Source organism: Myotis brandtii, unplaced genomic scaffold (genome assembly GCF_000412655.1).
Source record: "Myotis brandtii unplaced genomic scaffold, ASM41265v1 scaffold64, whole genome shotgun sequence".
NCBI lineage: Eukaryota > Metazoa > Chordata > Mammalia > Chiroptera > Vespertilionidae > Myotis > Myotis brandtii.
Genome location: NW_005370460.1, coordinates 2,404,118 through 2,415,793, shown reverse-complemented (window position 1 = coordinate 2,415,793; position 11,676 = coordinate 2,404,118). Strand labels below are relative to the sequence as shown.

At 59.6% G+C, this 11,676-nt stretch overlaps 1 protein-coding gene across 2 annotated transcripts in view; it reads left to right on the top strand.

Moving 5' to 3' along the window:
* LMX1A (LIM homeobox transcription factor 1, alpha) overlaps nt 1-11,676 on the top strand; it is a 115,992-nt gene that overhangs the window by 52,348 nt on the left and 51,968 nt on the right. The window contains exon 1 of one of the 2 annotated variants that reach the window (XM_014528581.1): nt 2,178-2,245. The exons of the other annotated variant lie outside the window; for it this stretch is intronic. The gene's annotated coding sequence lies outside the window, so the exon portion shown is untranslated. Of the gene's footprint in view, nt 1-2,177; nt 2,246-11,676 lie in introns of those variants that run through there. 2 annotated transcript variants of the gene reach the window in all.

Here is an 11,676-nt window from a genome sequence, read left to right as displayed (position 1 = left end):
ATGGCTGGGGGCCCTGCCTCCTCTTCGATTTCAGACCTTGAGTCTGGATAAAACCATGTTCTCCCTGCGGCCAAGGAGAGGGGCTGCTCTTTTCTAATTAGCTACCCCATCACCTGGCTGGCAAAAGTGGGGTGTCTTGGAGCCCCTGCCCTTCCTCCCCACTCGAAGCCCATACCACTGAGCCACCTGGGATAGTCCCAGGGCCCATCCAGCTGACGGAGGGGTTTGGAAAAGGAGCTTACGCCGCTCCTGTTAGTAACCCGTGGCCACGTCAACAACCCGTCCTGCTGGGAACGGTTCCCTACTTCCCGCCTAAGCCCGGAACCTTCTCCTGGTGGAGATGGGACAGCTGGTCCTTGCCAGCTCCGCGCTAATCCCCCAGAGGAAGCCTGTTTGCGTGCACTCACCTTGGAGACTGAAGCCTCTGTCGTCTGGACAAGAGGATTGGGCTCCCAGGCCCCGGAGACGAGAGCAGCTCTCAGGCCAGACTAGTCTGCACAGCTGTCCTGGTTCCCTCAGACGGTCCCTGATTTTGTGGGTGTCGTGGGAAGAAACAAGACTTACAGAATCAGCGTTGAGGACTGGGCGGGGGGGCGTGAAACAGGGATCATGTCGTCTCATTTTATAGATGAGCCACCTCCCAGGGTCCACACGGCCCCATCCTGGGTGGGTAAGTAGAGTTCCCACAGGACTTTTTCCCCAGGAATCCTTCCAGGCACATGATGGGCCCTCCCTGTGACGTGGAGGGGAGAATTCTCTTCCTCTCCTGGTGGGTCCCTGCGTCCAGGCTGGAGAGCCTGCCCGGGGCCACATTCATTTAGATCAGGGAACCGCGTTTGTTCTTTTAGGAACGGCACGGTGGGCATGCGGCTGGGGCATAAATGACATCCTTCCAAACCTCAAGCACTTCCTCTGTGCCAGAGCTTGCCAAGGTCAGCTTCCAGGTCTCCCATCACCCACTGCACAGATGGAGAAACTGAGGCACCCTGGCCCTCCTGAAGGCAACAGCTATCGGTGTTGTGGCCGCACAAGCTGGTCAGAAATCTGAAGACTCCCCCTGTGACGTGGAGGGGAGAATTCTCTTCCTCTCCTGGTGGGTCCCTGCGTCCAGGCTGGAGAGCCTGCCCGGGGCCACATTCATTTAGATCAGGGAACCGCGTTTGTTCTTTTAGGAACGGCACGGTGGGCATGCGGCTGGGGCATAAATGACATCCTTCCAAACCTCAAGCACTTCCTCTGTGCCAGAGCTTGCCAAGGTAAGCTTCCAGGTCTCCCATCACCCACTGCACAGATGGAGAAACTGAGGCACCCTGGCCCTCCTGAAGGCAACAGCTATCGGTGTTGTAGCTGCCATGCTGGTGGCTGCACAAGCTGGTCAGAAATCTGAAGACTCCCTGTGTCTCCGCCTGCCCTCCCCGTGGGACAGGACATCCCGCCGTCCATCGTGAGCCGGTACTAGGTGTTGGCAACCCTGCCTGCGCTCAGCAGACGCACCCATAAATCTTGATGAAAACCAACGCTCTAACTAGAGGAGGAAAGTTTAAGAGGCCCTGCGGGCGTATTCTAATCACTGCTTGCTAATGTCGCCAGCTCAGCATCAGAGGGCTGTGCACGCACCGGTTGCCAGTGCTGTTGGCTATAACCCACCCCGACCCAGGCCTCTTCCCAGGAGCCCTGGCTACCAGTGAGCCTCATGTTTGTGGGGAGATGCATCCTTTCAAGTTCCTCTTTAGCAGGCCTTCTCCATCCACCTCCTAGCCCAACCCCAGTACACTCGCGCGCATACACACACACACACACACACACACACACACCCGAGCCAAGACGATCAGATATTATCAGTGAAATCAGGGACTGGTAGGTTTCTGCAGTCGTCACAAATGCCATTCGTCTCAACGATGCTGCCCATGGGTGCTGCTCACAGTGCAGATGGCTCTCCTGTGCGTATTCACACGCAGACAGGTGGGCGGGGCTGATGGGACATTCACCCGCCAGCTGAGAAAAACGCAGCTCGGTCTGGGGCCTGCTTGCTTGCGTCCCTGTGTAGTAAGTAGCTGAGACCCAGATACACACCCAGGCCTTCGATCTCAACCCTGCCTCTTCAATGTTTGGGTGGACACAGCGACAGTTTGTAGTGTTGGAGGGTGGAGGAGAAAGAGTGAATTTAGATCTTCTCTTTACTTCATGCTGATGGATGTGATGATGATTCAACAACTAGAGGCCTGCTGCATGAATTTGTGCACGGGTGAGTCCCTGGGCCTGGCCAGCGATCAGGGCCGATAGGGGCTGTCTTGCCCATTCCCTTTTGGGGCTGGCCGATTGGGGCCAGGCCGATCTGCCGGCCAGTGGGCGGGACGGGGGGAGGGACCTGGGGATATTGGCCAGCCACAGGAGGTTGGCTGTGGGAGCACACTGTCCACTAGGGGGCAGCTCCTGCATTGAGCATCTGCCCCCTGGTGGTCAGTGCGCATCATAGTGGCTGGTCGACAGGTTGTTCTGGTCATTGGGTCTTAACGGTCGCTTAGGCTTTTATATATATAGATGTCTTTCTCCTGCCTCTTGGCAACAAAGGGATGTTAGCTATAGGGTAGGTTGGTGGTACAGGGTGCTTCGTGGGAGGTGAGAATGATGAGGGAATCCTGCTTAAACGTCTGCGAATGTGAGTGTGTGTGTATTTTGTTGGTTAGAAGAGACATACATTTGAACAGTATTTGGAGCTACATTGGACTGGAGGAGACAAACCAGGGGTAGAGACACAGATCAGAGAAGCAGTGACCTATGGGTACTTCAGGGTGGGGGCAGGGGGCCCATTGGAATGAGACCTGAGTGCCAGCAGAGGCCACTGCGTGACGGGGAGGAGGTGGCTGTTCCAGGCAGAAAACACGGCCCCGTGTTGGGAACAATCGTGAGGCACAGAAGCCAGTGCGGCCAGAGCAGACAGCCAGAGCGCTGACTGTGGCTTGACCTGGGGTTGGACACAGAGGCAGGGATCGGGCTGGAGTTTGGGTAAATTCAAGTAGGGATTTTGGATTTTGTTCTAAATCTGCTGGGAAAGCACTGGAGAGCTTGCCACCCAGGAGTGAGATCCGATGGCGTTTTCAGATCATTTGCTGCTAAGTGTCAACTAGACTGGCCGACAGACAGTGGGGATGAGGCACAGACAGGAACAAAGGTGACTTCCGTAGAGGCAGTCCCCGCTGGCCGCACGTGGGCGACTTGGCGGGTAGACGGGGTGCGGCAGAGTTCTGTTTGGCCACGTTATGTACATGGAAGGTGTGTGTCTAGTGAGATGTTGGAGGTTGGAGGCTTGGCCGGAGGCAGCGACTTGGGATCATCAGCTGGTGGATGGTGTTGAAACCATGGGGTTGAACGGATGACATGGGTGGAATGTGTGGAGAGGGAAGAGCAGAGGCCCAGGACCCAGGGCTCAGGGTCCAGCAGGAAGCAGGCATGTGCAGGCTTTGGGGCTGGGACGGCCATGTGCTTCCTCCTGTCCGCTGCTTGAGGTGCCGAAGCTCCTACAAGGAAAACCCCCGTCAGCCGGTTCACACTGGTGGGCCACTGACCACAAGGGGGCTGAGTAAGAGGTTGGTTTGTCAGGGAAAACCCACCGCCGTCCATGGGGGAAACCGTGAAATTATACAGGTAACCTAAAAGCCAGTAGCCTTGCTGTCAGTCAGCGGGTAACTACTGAACATTTACGACTGGTGAGCCCCGTGGTTCTCAACCATGTGCCACAAGGATTTTTAAAACATGCAGTACCTGTTTAGCCAGGGGCACTGGCCTCTTTCCCCTTACACGGTCAAATCAAGAAATGACCGCAGCCAACACAACAATAACTATCCGGTGTGAATGAATTAAAATTATACCTATTTTTTTTTTGTCAGATGGGCTAAAACCTGTTTTTTGGTGCGCTGAAGAAGTTTAATTAGTTTATGTGCCGTGAGATGGAAAAGATTGGAAATCCCTGGGTTAGGCAGTACTCTGGGCCATGAGCTTCATCACACACACATATGTGGTGGACACGGCTCCTGTGGGTGCACGTGGCCAAGGGCACGCCCACCCCCCACGCATGGTGCCGCCGTCATTCCTAAAGCCTGCTTTCTCTCTGTCTGACGTCAGCGCGGGAGTCCCCACACACTTCGTTATCACTATCCCCATCCCGGTCTCTTCTATCTCCTGCGGGTGGACCTGTACTCCATTGTCAAGCTCTGGGGCCACATCGTTCCTGGCCTCCATGCTTAGATCTGTCAGACCTGCGTCCACGAACAGTCAGCTTGTAGTTCCAAGCCCTGGTCTGTGGTTAGGGGCTGGGTGTGCCTTCTCTCAGTGGAGACCAGGGTCTGGGCAGCCGCACTCACGAATCTGTAAGAACGAGAGAGGCTTGGGGATTTTTTCAGAAAACTGAGTAACTTGCATCTCCGCATCTTCTTTCTCACGGCACCTTCACCCCTGAGGGCCCTGGGAGTTGCCTGGGTGGGAAAGGTCCCTGACAGAGCCTCGTCCCTCAGGTCACAGAAGTCGCCAGGGGTGTGGGGCTCTGGCCACTGGGTCGGCTCTCATAGCCCAGAGTGGAGAGGCGCCTCCTGCTGCCGGAAAAACATTGATCTCAGTACCTTTGCGAATGGTGTCTGCATACGGGCCCCAGTCTAGTCCCCAGACCTCCAGGTCCACTCTCTACGACGTCATAGAAGGGCCCACCCGGTCTGCAGGTTGTCTGGGGGTTGGTGAGGAATAAGGGGCCACCACAGGAGTGTGCAGTGTGGAAGCTGCGTTTAGTGATAACAAAGTGCGTGCAAGAAGGTTCGTGTTTGGTCTTGGGCAGCAAAGCCTGCTCCCACACCTTCGGCCGTTTCTGCCAGACCCTATACCTCCTGCCATCGAAAGGCAGACTGAACCCCGGGGGCACCCCTGCCGGGCCACCGAGCCGGCTTTCTAGCAGATGCACAAATACTGGCAGAGAAAATATGAGGGGTGTCATCGAGGTGGCACGGAGGAGATCCAGAGCCCCACACCCTCATCTTTAACTTCAGTGGGGCGGCACTGTTTTTCAGGGTTGGGACCAGGTTTAAAAGCACCAGCGCTTGCCTGGTTGCCAGGTCCCCTGAGCCTGAGGTGAGGAATTCTGATTGGCAGGACCTGTAGGAATTCAGACAAGGGGAGCAGCGCGGAAAAACGGGACGCTTAGGGTGGGACCCGGGCCGCAGAGCCGCTCGGGGCCGGTGAGCCCGAATCTGCTGAGAACACACTTTGCGAACACGCCGCTAGGTTGGCCGCCTTTGTTCGGGGTTTGTTCAGCATTATCCGAAGAATGCCGCGGCCCAGCCTGCCCCGCGGGAAGCCTGATTCTCCCCCTTTCTGGAGCCACGGCCTGGTGTGTTCAATTTTTCTCTCTCCATAGGGCTGCGGGCTCTCTGGTACTCCAGCCAAAAACACACTCATATTTTAGCAAGCTTAGTCCCTGCCTGGTTGCCAGGCAGTAAAACGAGCACTTGCCCGCCCCGGGGAGAGGGGACCGCGGATGGAAGGGTCATTGAACGGCTCGCTCGCGCCCCCCTCCCGCCCAGGTCTGCACGGAGAGTCTCCGGGGCAGTTGATATGTTTATTGTTGTGCAGTGAGGCTGCTGCACAGACCAAACTGCGGTCATTTGTTGGAACTAATAGCACAAATTATTTTTATGATCGCAGAGACGCTGTTGGTAGGATAAGTTTTCCCTGTGCCGCTTCCGGAGGGCGTTCAATACACTCGTTCGATCGACAGATGCACAGCGGCACTGACCCAGTTCCCCAAAGGGGAAACTGAGGCATGCAGCAGCCGAGCTCCCTGCACTGAGAGAGCGGAGGAGCCGGGCATCGGGAGGGCCGCACGGAGGTGGAGTTAAACTCACAGACGCTCCCTCAGGTTCCCGGGGGAGGACGGCTGTGGCTGCGGTGTTGGGCAGGGGCGCTGAGCTGGGCGTGCAGGGCCGCTGGACGGGCCGTAGACTGGTGTCCCCCAGGCCCGGAGCCACCGGACACGGTTGGCGAGTTTGTATTCAGAGTGAGCAGCTCCGAGTCTGCTGTGGGAGTCACTCAGTGCCCATGGGGGCACTCAGATTCAGTGGCTCCTTGCTGTGTCCTCCGGGGCTGCGCTCGCTGTGGCCTCCCAGAGCAAGGCCCCCCCTCGGCCCGGCTGCTGCCCTCAGTGCCGATGCGGGGGTGATGCCGATGCCACCCTGTTGGCCTCTGCCCAGACCAGGCTTCCGATGTGCTGTCCCGAGGGCCTGTGCGTGAACCTCGCCCCGTCTCGGCCTCCTGCCCACTGCCAGCCACGCCGGGAGCTGGTCCTAAAGCGGGTGGAGCGGGCGCCTGGGCTCATGGGGCCGTGAGGTTGGGAGGTCAGGTGGAGGGGGGGCAGGAGGGACAGAGGAGACACTGGGCGCAGCGGCAGGCAGAGCGAAAAACACCCGTGGCAGCGACAACCAGTGTATGATGAAGGACTTGGCGTCTGGAGGGGCCAGGAGGAAGGGACGAGGTTATGCTGAAGACGAGGAAGCTGCTGAAGCGAGAGCCCGGCCACCCTTCATTCTTTCTCGGAGTAGCTGCGAGGGCCCCCTGGTGCCAGGGGCACGCCTGGGTCCCCGGGCACAAACCTGAGTAAGCCACAGCCACGTGTCAGAGGCCGCAGGTGGTGGCCGGGAGGACACGGCGGGAGCTGGGGCAGCACAGCTGGCGCTGGAACGGGTTGGAGTCGGGGGCCCGGTGAAGCTGCCCACCGCTGAGCTCGTGACCTTGGCACGTCACTCCGCCTCTTGCGCCTCCGTTTACCCGTCTGCAGCGTGGACACAGCTTGTATCTCCGGGGTAAGGGCTGTGTTAGCGGGTGTGTGTCCAGCCCATGGATGTGACTAGTGTAGGTAACTGACATCATTAGCTACTAGTTATTCCCAGAAATTCACTGGGCACTGACGGACGGGTCGTACACTCGCTGGGGTTCGTAGGCCCCTGGAGGAACCCCACTTTAGTTCCTCGTTGGCCCCAGCCAGTCGGAAAGGCTGCATTCTCACCCACATGCCCCTTCCTCTGCCACACTGGCAGGAAGCATTCCAAGTGCTGGCGTGCCGGGGGTGGAGGATGGGGCTGCCGGCGGCACGGCGGGTAGAGCAGGGATTCCAGGGCTTGAGGCCAGAGAGGCTGTGGCAAGAGGAGGCTGGGTGTGCCTGGCGGCCAGGCTTTCCGTGGAGCAGGGGCAGCCCGGGACCCATCCACTGGGAGAGGAACACACATCCCCCGCTCGAGAGGGAGTCTTTGGAGGAAGAGGCAGCGAGCGATGCCACCCGGGGCTGCAGAGCCTGTCTGCGGCGCCCCAACAGCGTCCCAGATGCTGGCCCGGCCCTGGAACGCCCCTTCCGGGTGGAGGGCTTGGCAGAGAGGGCCTCTCGAAGCTGGTGCTCCGGGAGTGAGCCTGGCTGAGGGTGGAGAGGCGGGCAGATGCCAAGACAACTTCATCGCGGAGACGTGCCACCCACAGAGCCTTTCTGACCCTAGCCCCTCCCGTCTTCAGGGTCCTCCACTCTGGCCTGCCCTGTGGTCGCCATCCACCAGCCCCACCAGCTGGCCATGCTTCCCTGCCTGCCGCTCCCCATGGGCCCATGTGGACCCCTCTCCAGGCATCATCTTTCCCGTCCTGAACAGTCAGACCGAAGCCCCCAGAGCTGTCCCCTTCCTGCTGCCTGCTTCCAGCTTCTCATGCATTCAGACGCTGCCCACATTGCTGATGGTCACTGATACCCAGGGCCTGGCCTGGGAGGCTCAGTGCCCCTCAGCCAGGCCCTCCCCTGCCTCTGTGCCTCCTCACTGCCCAGCTCCTCCTCACTGCCCGGCGCCTGGTTCTCCTCCGGAAGTTGGAGTGACCGGCAGGGATGATGGAAGAGCACTCGCAGGTGTGCAGGTCCGTGCGCCCCGTGAAGGGCCTCGTGTGGGTGAGCCAGCAGCACGGCCCTCCTCCCAGCGCCTCAGGGTGTCCCCGCTCCCTCTGAAGAGCTGAGGAGCTTTTCCAGCCCTGGGAGATGGCTGTCAGTCACTCTTTAAACAAGTAGCCGCTCTTTGCAAATACTTCGTGGTGTAGAGTAACGTTGTCCGAGATGGTTTTCCTGGCCAAGTCAGGACAGGGTGATTCTAACCCGCGCTCTGGGTCCTGCGCTCACCCTGGGTTAGGTGTGAGCTTGCGGGGCCCCTGGCTGCTCACGCTTGTAGGTCACCATTGGTCGCATGTGCGGGGTCCTCCTGGGACCCTCCGGCGGCTGCACGGGGTGGGGGGGGGCTGGGCGATGCCAGAGGCTGCAGGGCAAGGCGAGGGCTGCTCTCTGGGGCTGGCTGTCTGGCTGGAATATTTTTATGATTAAAGAGCTCTTCATCGGCAAGGGCCCAACTTTGAAGTCCCAGCAGGCTCTTGTCAGAAAGGGAGGGGCTCGCGTAGCTTCCAGGACCTCCTAACGGGCACGAGGGGTAGCGAGGGTTTCCGGGACGCGTAGCCAGAGTGTCCGTTGGGCAGAGGACCGAGCACACATTCTCGGGGCTGTGTGGACGGCTCGCTCTAGGGCGAGTCCTTCCAGTTTTCCTCATTCCCCCCCTCCCCGCCCTTCCCCCTCCAGCCTCTCTGTGCAAGTCCCATCACTCACGCTCCCCTGCCTTTGTGAAACCTCAGCGTCGGTCCCAACACAGTTGTGGTTATCTCCTTGCCTAGCCCAGTCTGCTCTTGTTCTCGGAGTTGGCTGGTGTTCAAACTCATGGGGCGGAAGACACGCACACGCGCACACACACACACACACACACACACATGCGCTCGCACGCATACACACGCGCGCACACGCACACGCGCACACACATGCGCACACACACATACACACACACACACACACACACACACGTGCGCTCGCACGCATACACACGCGCGCACACGCACACACGCACACACATGCACACACACGCGCGCACACGGCACCAGGAATGCTCGACCAGAGGGGAAGGAGCACAGCTGCTCAGGGTCCCCCCACCCCCATCCTGGCCCATCCAGGAGCATAGCCCCTTCCTGCTGGTTACAGAGCGGAGCAGGGGGGACAGGGTGGGGGGAGGCAGGAAAGTGTCCTCAGGTCTCAGTGTGTCACTGAGGGGTGAGTGTGTCCTCTGGCAGCTTCCCTGGGTGTTTCTCACCCATGCTCCTGAGCGTGAGCGGTGGCACTGAGTCTCGCTGAGCCCAGGCTTCTGCTTGTTGGGAGGTGTCACACTTGCTGACGGATCATTGCCGTTTGTGCATCAGGCAGCGAAGCCGCTGGAGGCAGGGCCAGGAGGGCTGTGTGCCTGCGGAGGCCCAGCCCGGTCAGCTGGGAGGCCGGGAGGAGCTGCCCTCTGGCCCTTCAGGGGCCATTTCAGTCAGCAGTCGGGCTGGCTTGGTCAATGAGAGCTCACTTATTGGAAACCATAGGGTTTCTTCCACTGTTAGGCCCAGAGTTCCTACAAGTTCTGGTCTAGTGCATTTAAATTAAAAGTAAAAATGAGACCAAGGAAACCCCTCACTCTGGCTAGATGAACTCACACTAGAACCGATCGCCCTAAAAACAGGTCAGGAAATGGGAACTGTTATCAACTACTGAGGGCCTACTATGCTCCGTCGCTCTCCTCTCCATCTGCTGCTGTATTCAATCCCCCCCCCCACGACATCATGAAACAAGTGTCGTCATCTCCACTTTACATGTGGGGAAACTGAGGCTCAGAGAGGTTAAGTAACTCGCTCCTGAATGGGTTCCCACCAGAGTCTCGCCTCCAGGCGTTTGCAGCTTTCGCCTCCACCGTGCGTTACATCCGTGACCTCCATGGCAACAGGGCCATAAAGTTTCAGGGGACTTAGCAGCCCTGAGGCTGTGGCTGGAGACATCCACGGCGCTCCCCGGGGGTGGCGGCATCTCGGCCAGCTGCCTCCTCTGATGTCTGCAGGCAGGACTCACCCCTGGAGTCTGGCGCAGGGCAGGTGGGTCATGCCTCGCTTTTTAGAATCGGCGGCCAGCCCTGACATCTACACTCCAACCTGCACTCCAAATTAGTTCAAGTCATTCCAGCTTAATTCAGTCTGACCGGCAGTATTAGCACGCGCTCTGGGCCAGTGCTGTGCGCTGTGTGCCGGGCATACGAAGAGTGAATGTTCCCCTGGGGACAATGCAGTGAGGGGCAGGTAGAAGCCCATATTCATAAATCAGTGACGTGAACCCACGTGGATGTGTAGTGGGCTCTGAGCCCATGTAGCTGCAAGTGTAGAGGCGTGTGTGTGCAGAGGTCCTGACGTGGGGACGGAGGGGATGGAGGGATGAAACTGGCCTGAGCGGTGGGGGAGAAGGTCACTCCAGCCCCAGCAGGTGTGTGCTCCCGGGACCCGTGGCCGACACGCACAGGCAAGCTAGGATGAGGTGCCTGGGTGGGACCTCTCCAGCTCCCCCAGCCTGGGACGTAGGGTGCTGACTGTGTCTGACTCAGGGTGGTGATGAGCCCACGACCCATCTAACACCCGGAGCAGTGCCTTGGGCACAAGGGTTCGGCAAGTGTGACGATGCCAGCCTGTGTCTCGCCTTCCTTGGGCACTGCCCTGCGGCATCTCCCTGCCGTCCCGTGTGCCGTCCCCTGGCGCCCTCGCCATGCAGCCTCATCCACTCCTGCTGCCGCTCGGCTCTCCTCACGCCCGTGCTGGACCTCTGAGAGCCCGCGGTAGGGCCGTGTGGTGTCCTCGCACGAGCGACTCAGGATGCGTGCGGGTAACAACACTTGTGTATTACAGACAAGCCGTCATTTAACCGTGTGCTGCAGGGTGAGCTGGGGAGGAGCGTCCATTGTAGCGGAGCCCAGACAGGACCCTGACCAGCCGGGGGCCCTGACTTTCTGGGCAGGTTTCCCCCTTCGCGGTGGTTCCATATGGCATCTGTCGGAAGAACGGGCTTTGTGTGCGGACTTGCCTGGGCTTGTGACTGGCTGTTCGGCAATGCCCGCTGGGTGGTGTTGGGGTCCCTGTGAAGCTGGCCACGCAGGCTGCACTCTTTAGACCACCACGCTGCTCCCCGTTGCAAGGGCGGGGGGCGAGTCCCCAGACATGGCAGGTCGCTGCTGGATGGCGATGGCCTCACACAGCCCTCCTCCTGAGCCAGAGTGACAGCAGGAGGACCTGCCCCAGGGCAGTGCAGGAGCCCAGTCCTCACAGCCGAGGGCCTCGCCGTCGCCTGCGGGGCCTTACCGCCTCCAGCTGGGCTGGTGCAGATCCAAACCGCGGAATGCTGCCCGGGGGACCGGGGGGATGTGGGTGCGACGCAGGGCTGGGCCACGGAAAGTCCTCCGTTTCCTCCTCGTGCCGCCAGCGCTGTGCTGACAAATGCCTGTCTGTGGCCCGTAGAAGAATGTCCACGAAGATCTAAGTCCCACCTCCTTCCCAGCCCCTCCTGCTGCTCAGGGACCTCCCCAGGCAGTGCTGCAAGCCCAGGGCCTTGTCAGCCCCCGGTTTACCCTCCCTGGCCTCTTCCTAAACCACACCATCAATAACCATCGCTCCGAGACCCCATCGGGACCTGGCCTGGCTGCTCTGGGCCTCCCGGGGCCTTTGGGTTTCTCTGTGCCTCTTACTTCAGCACCGGACCATGGAACACGGCCAGCAGCTCCCAGC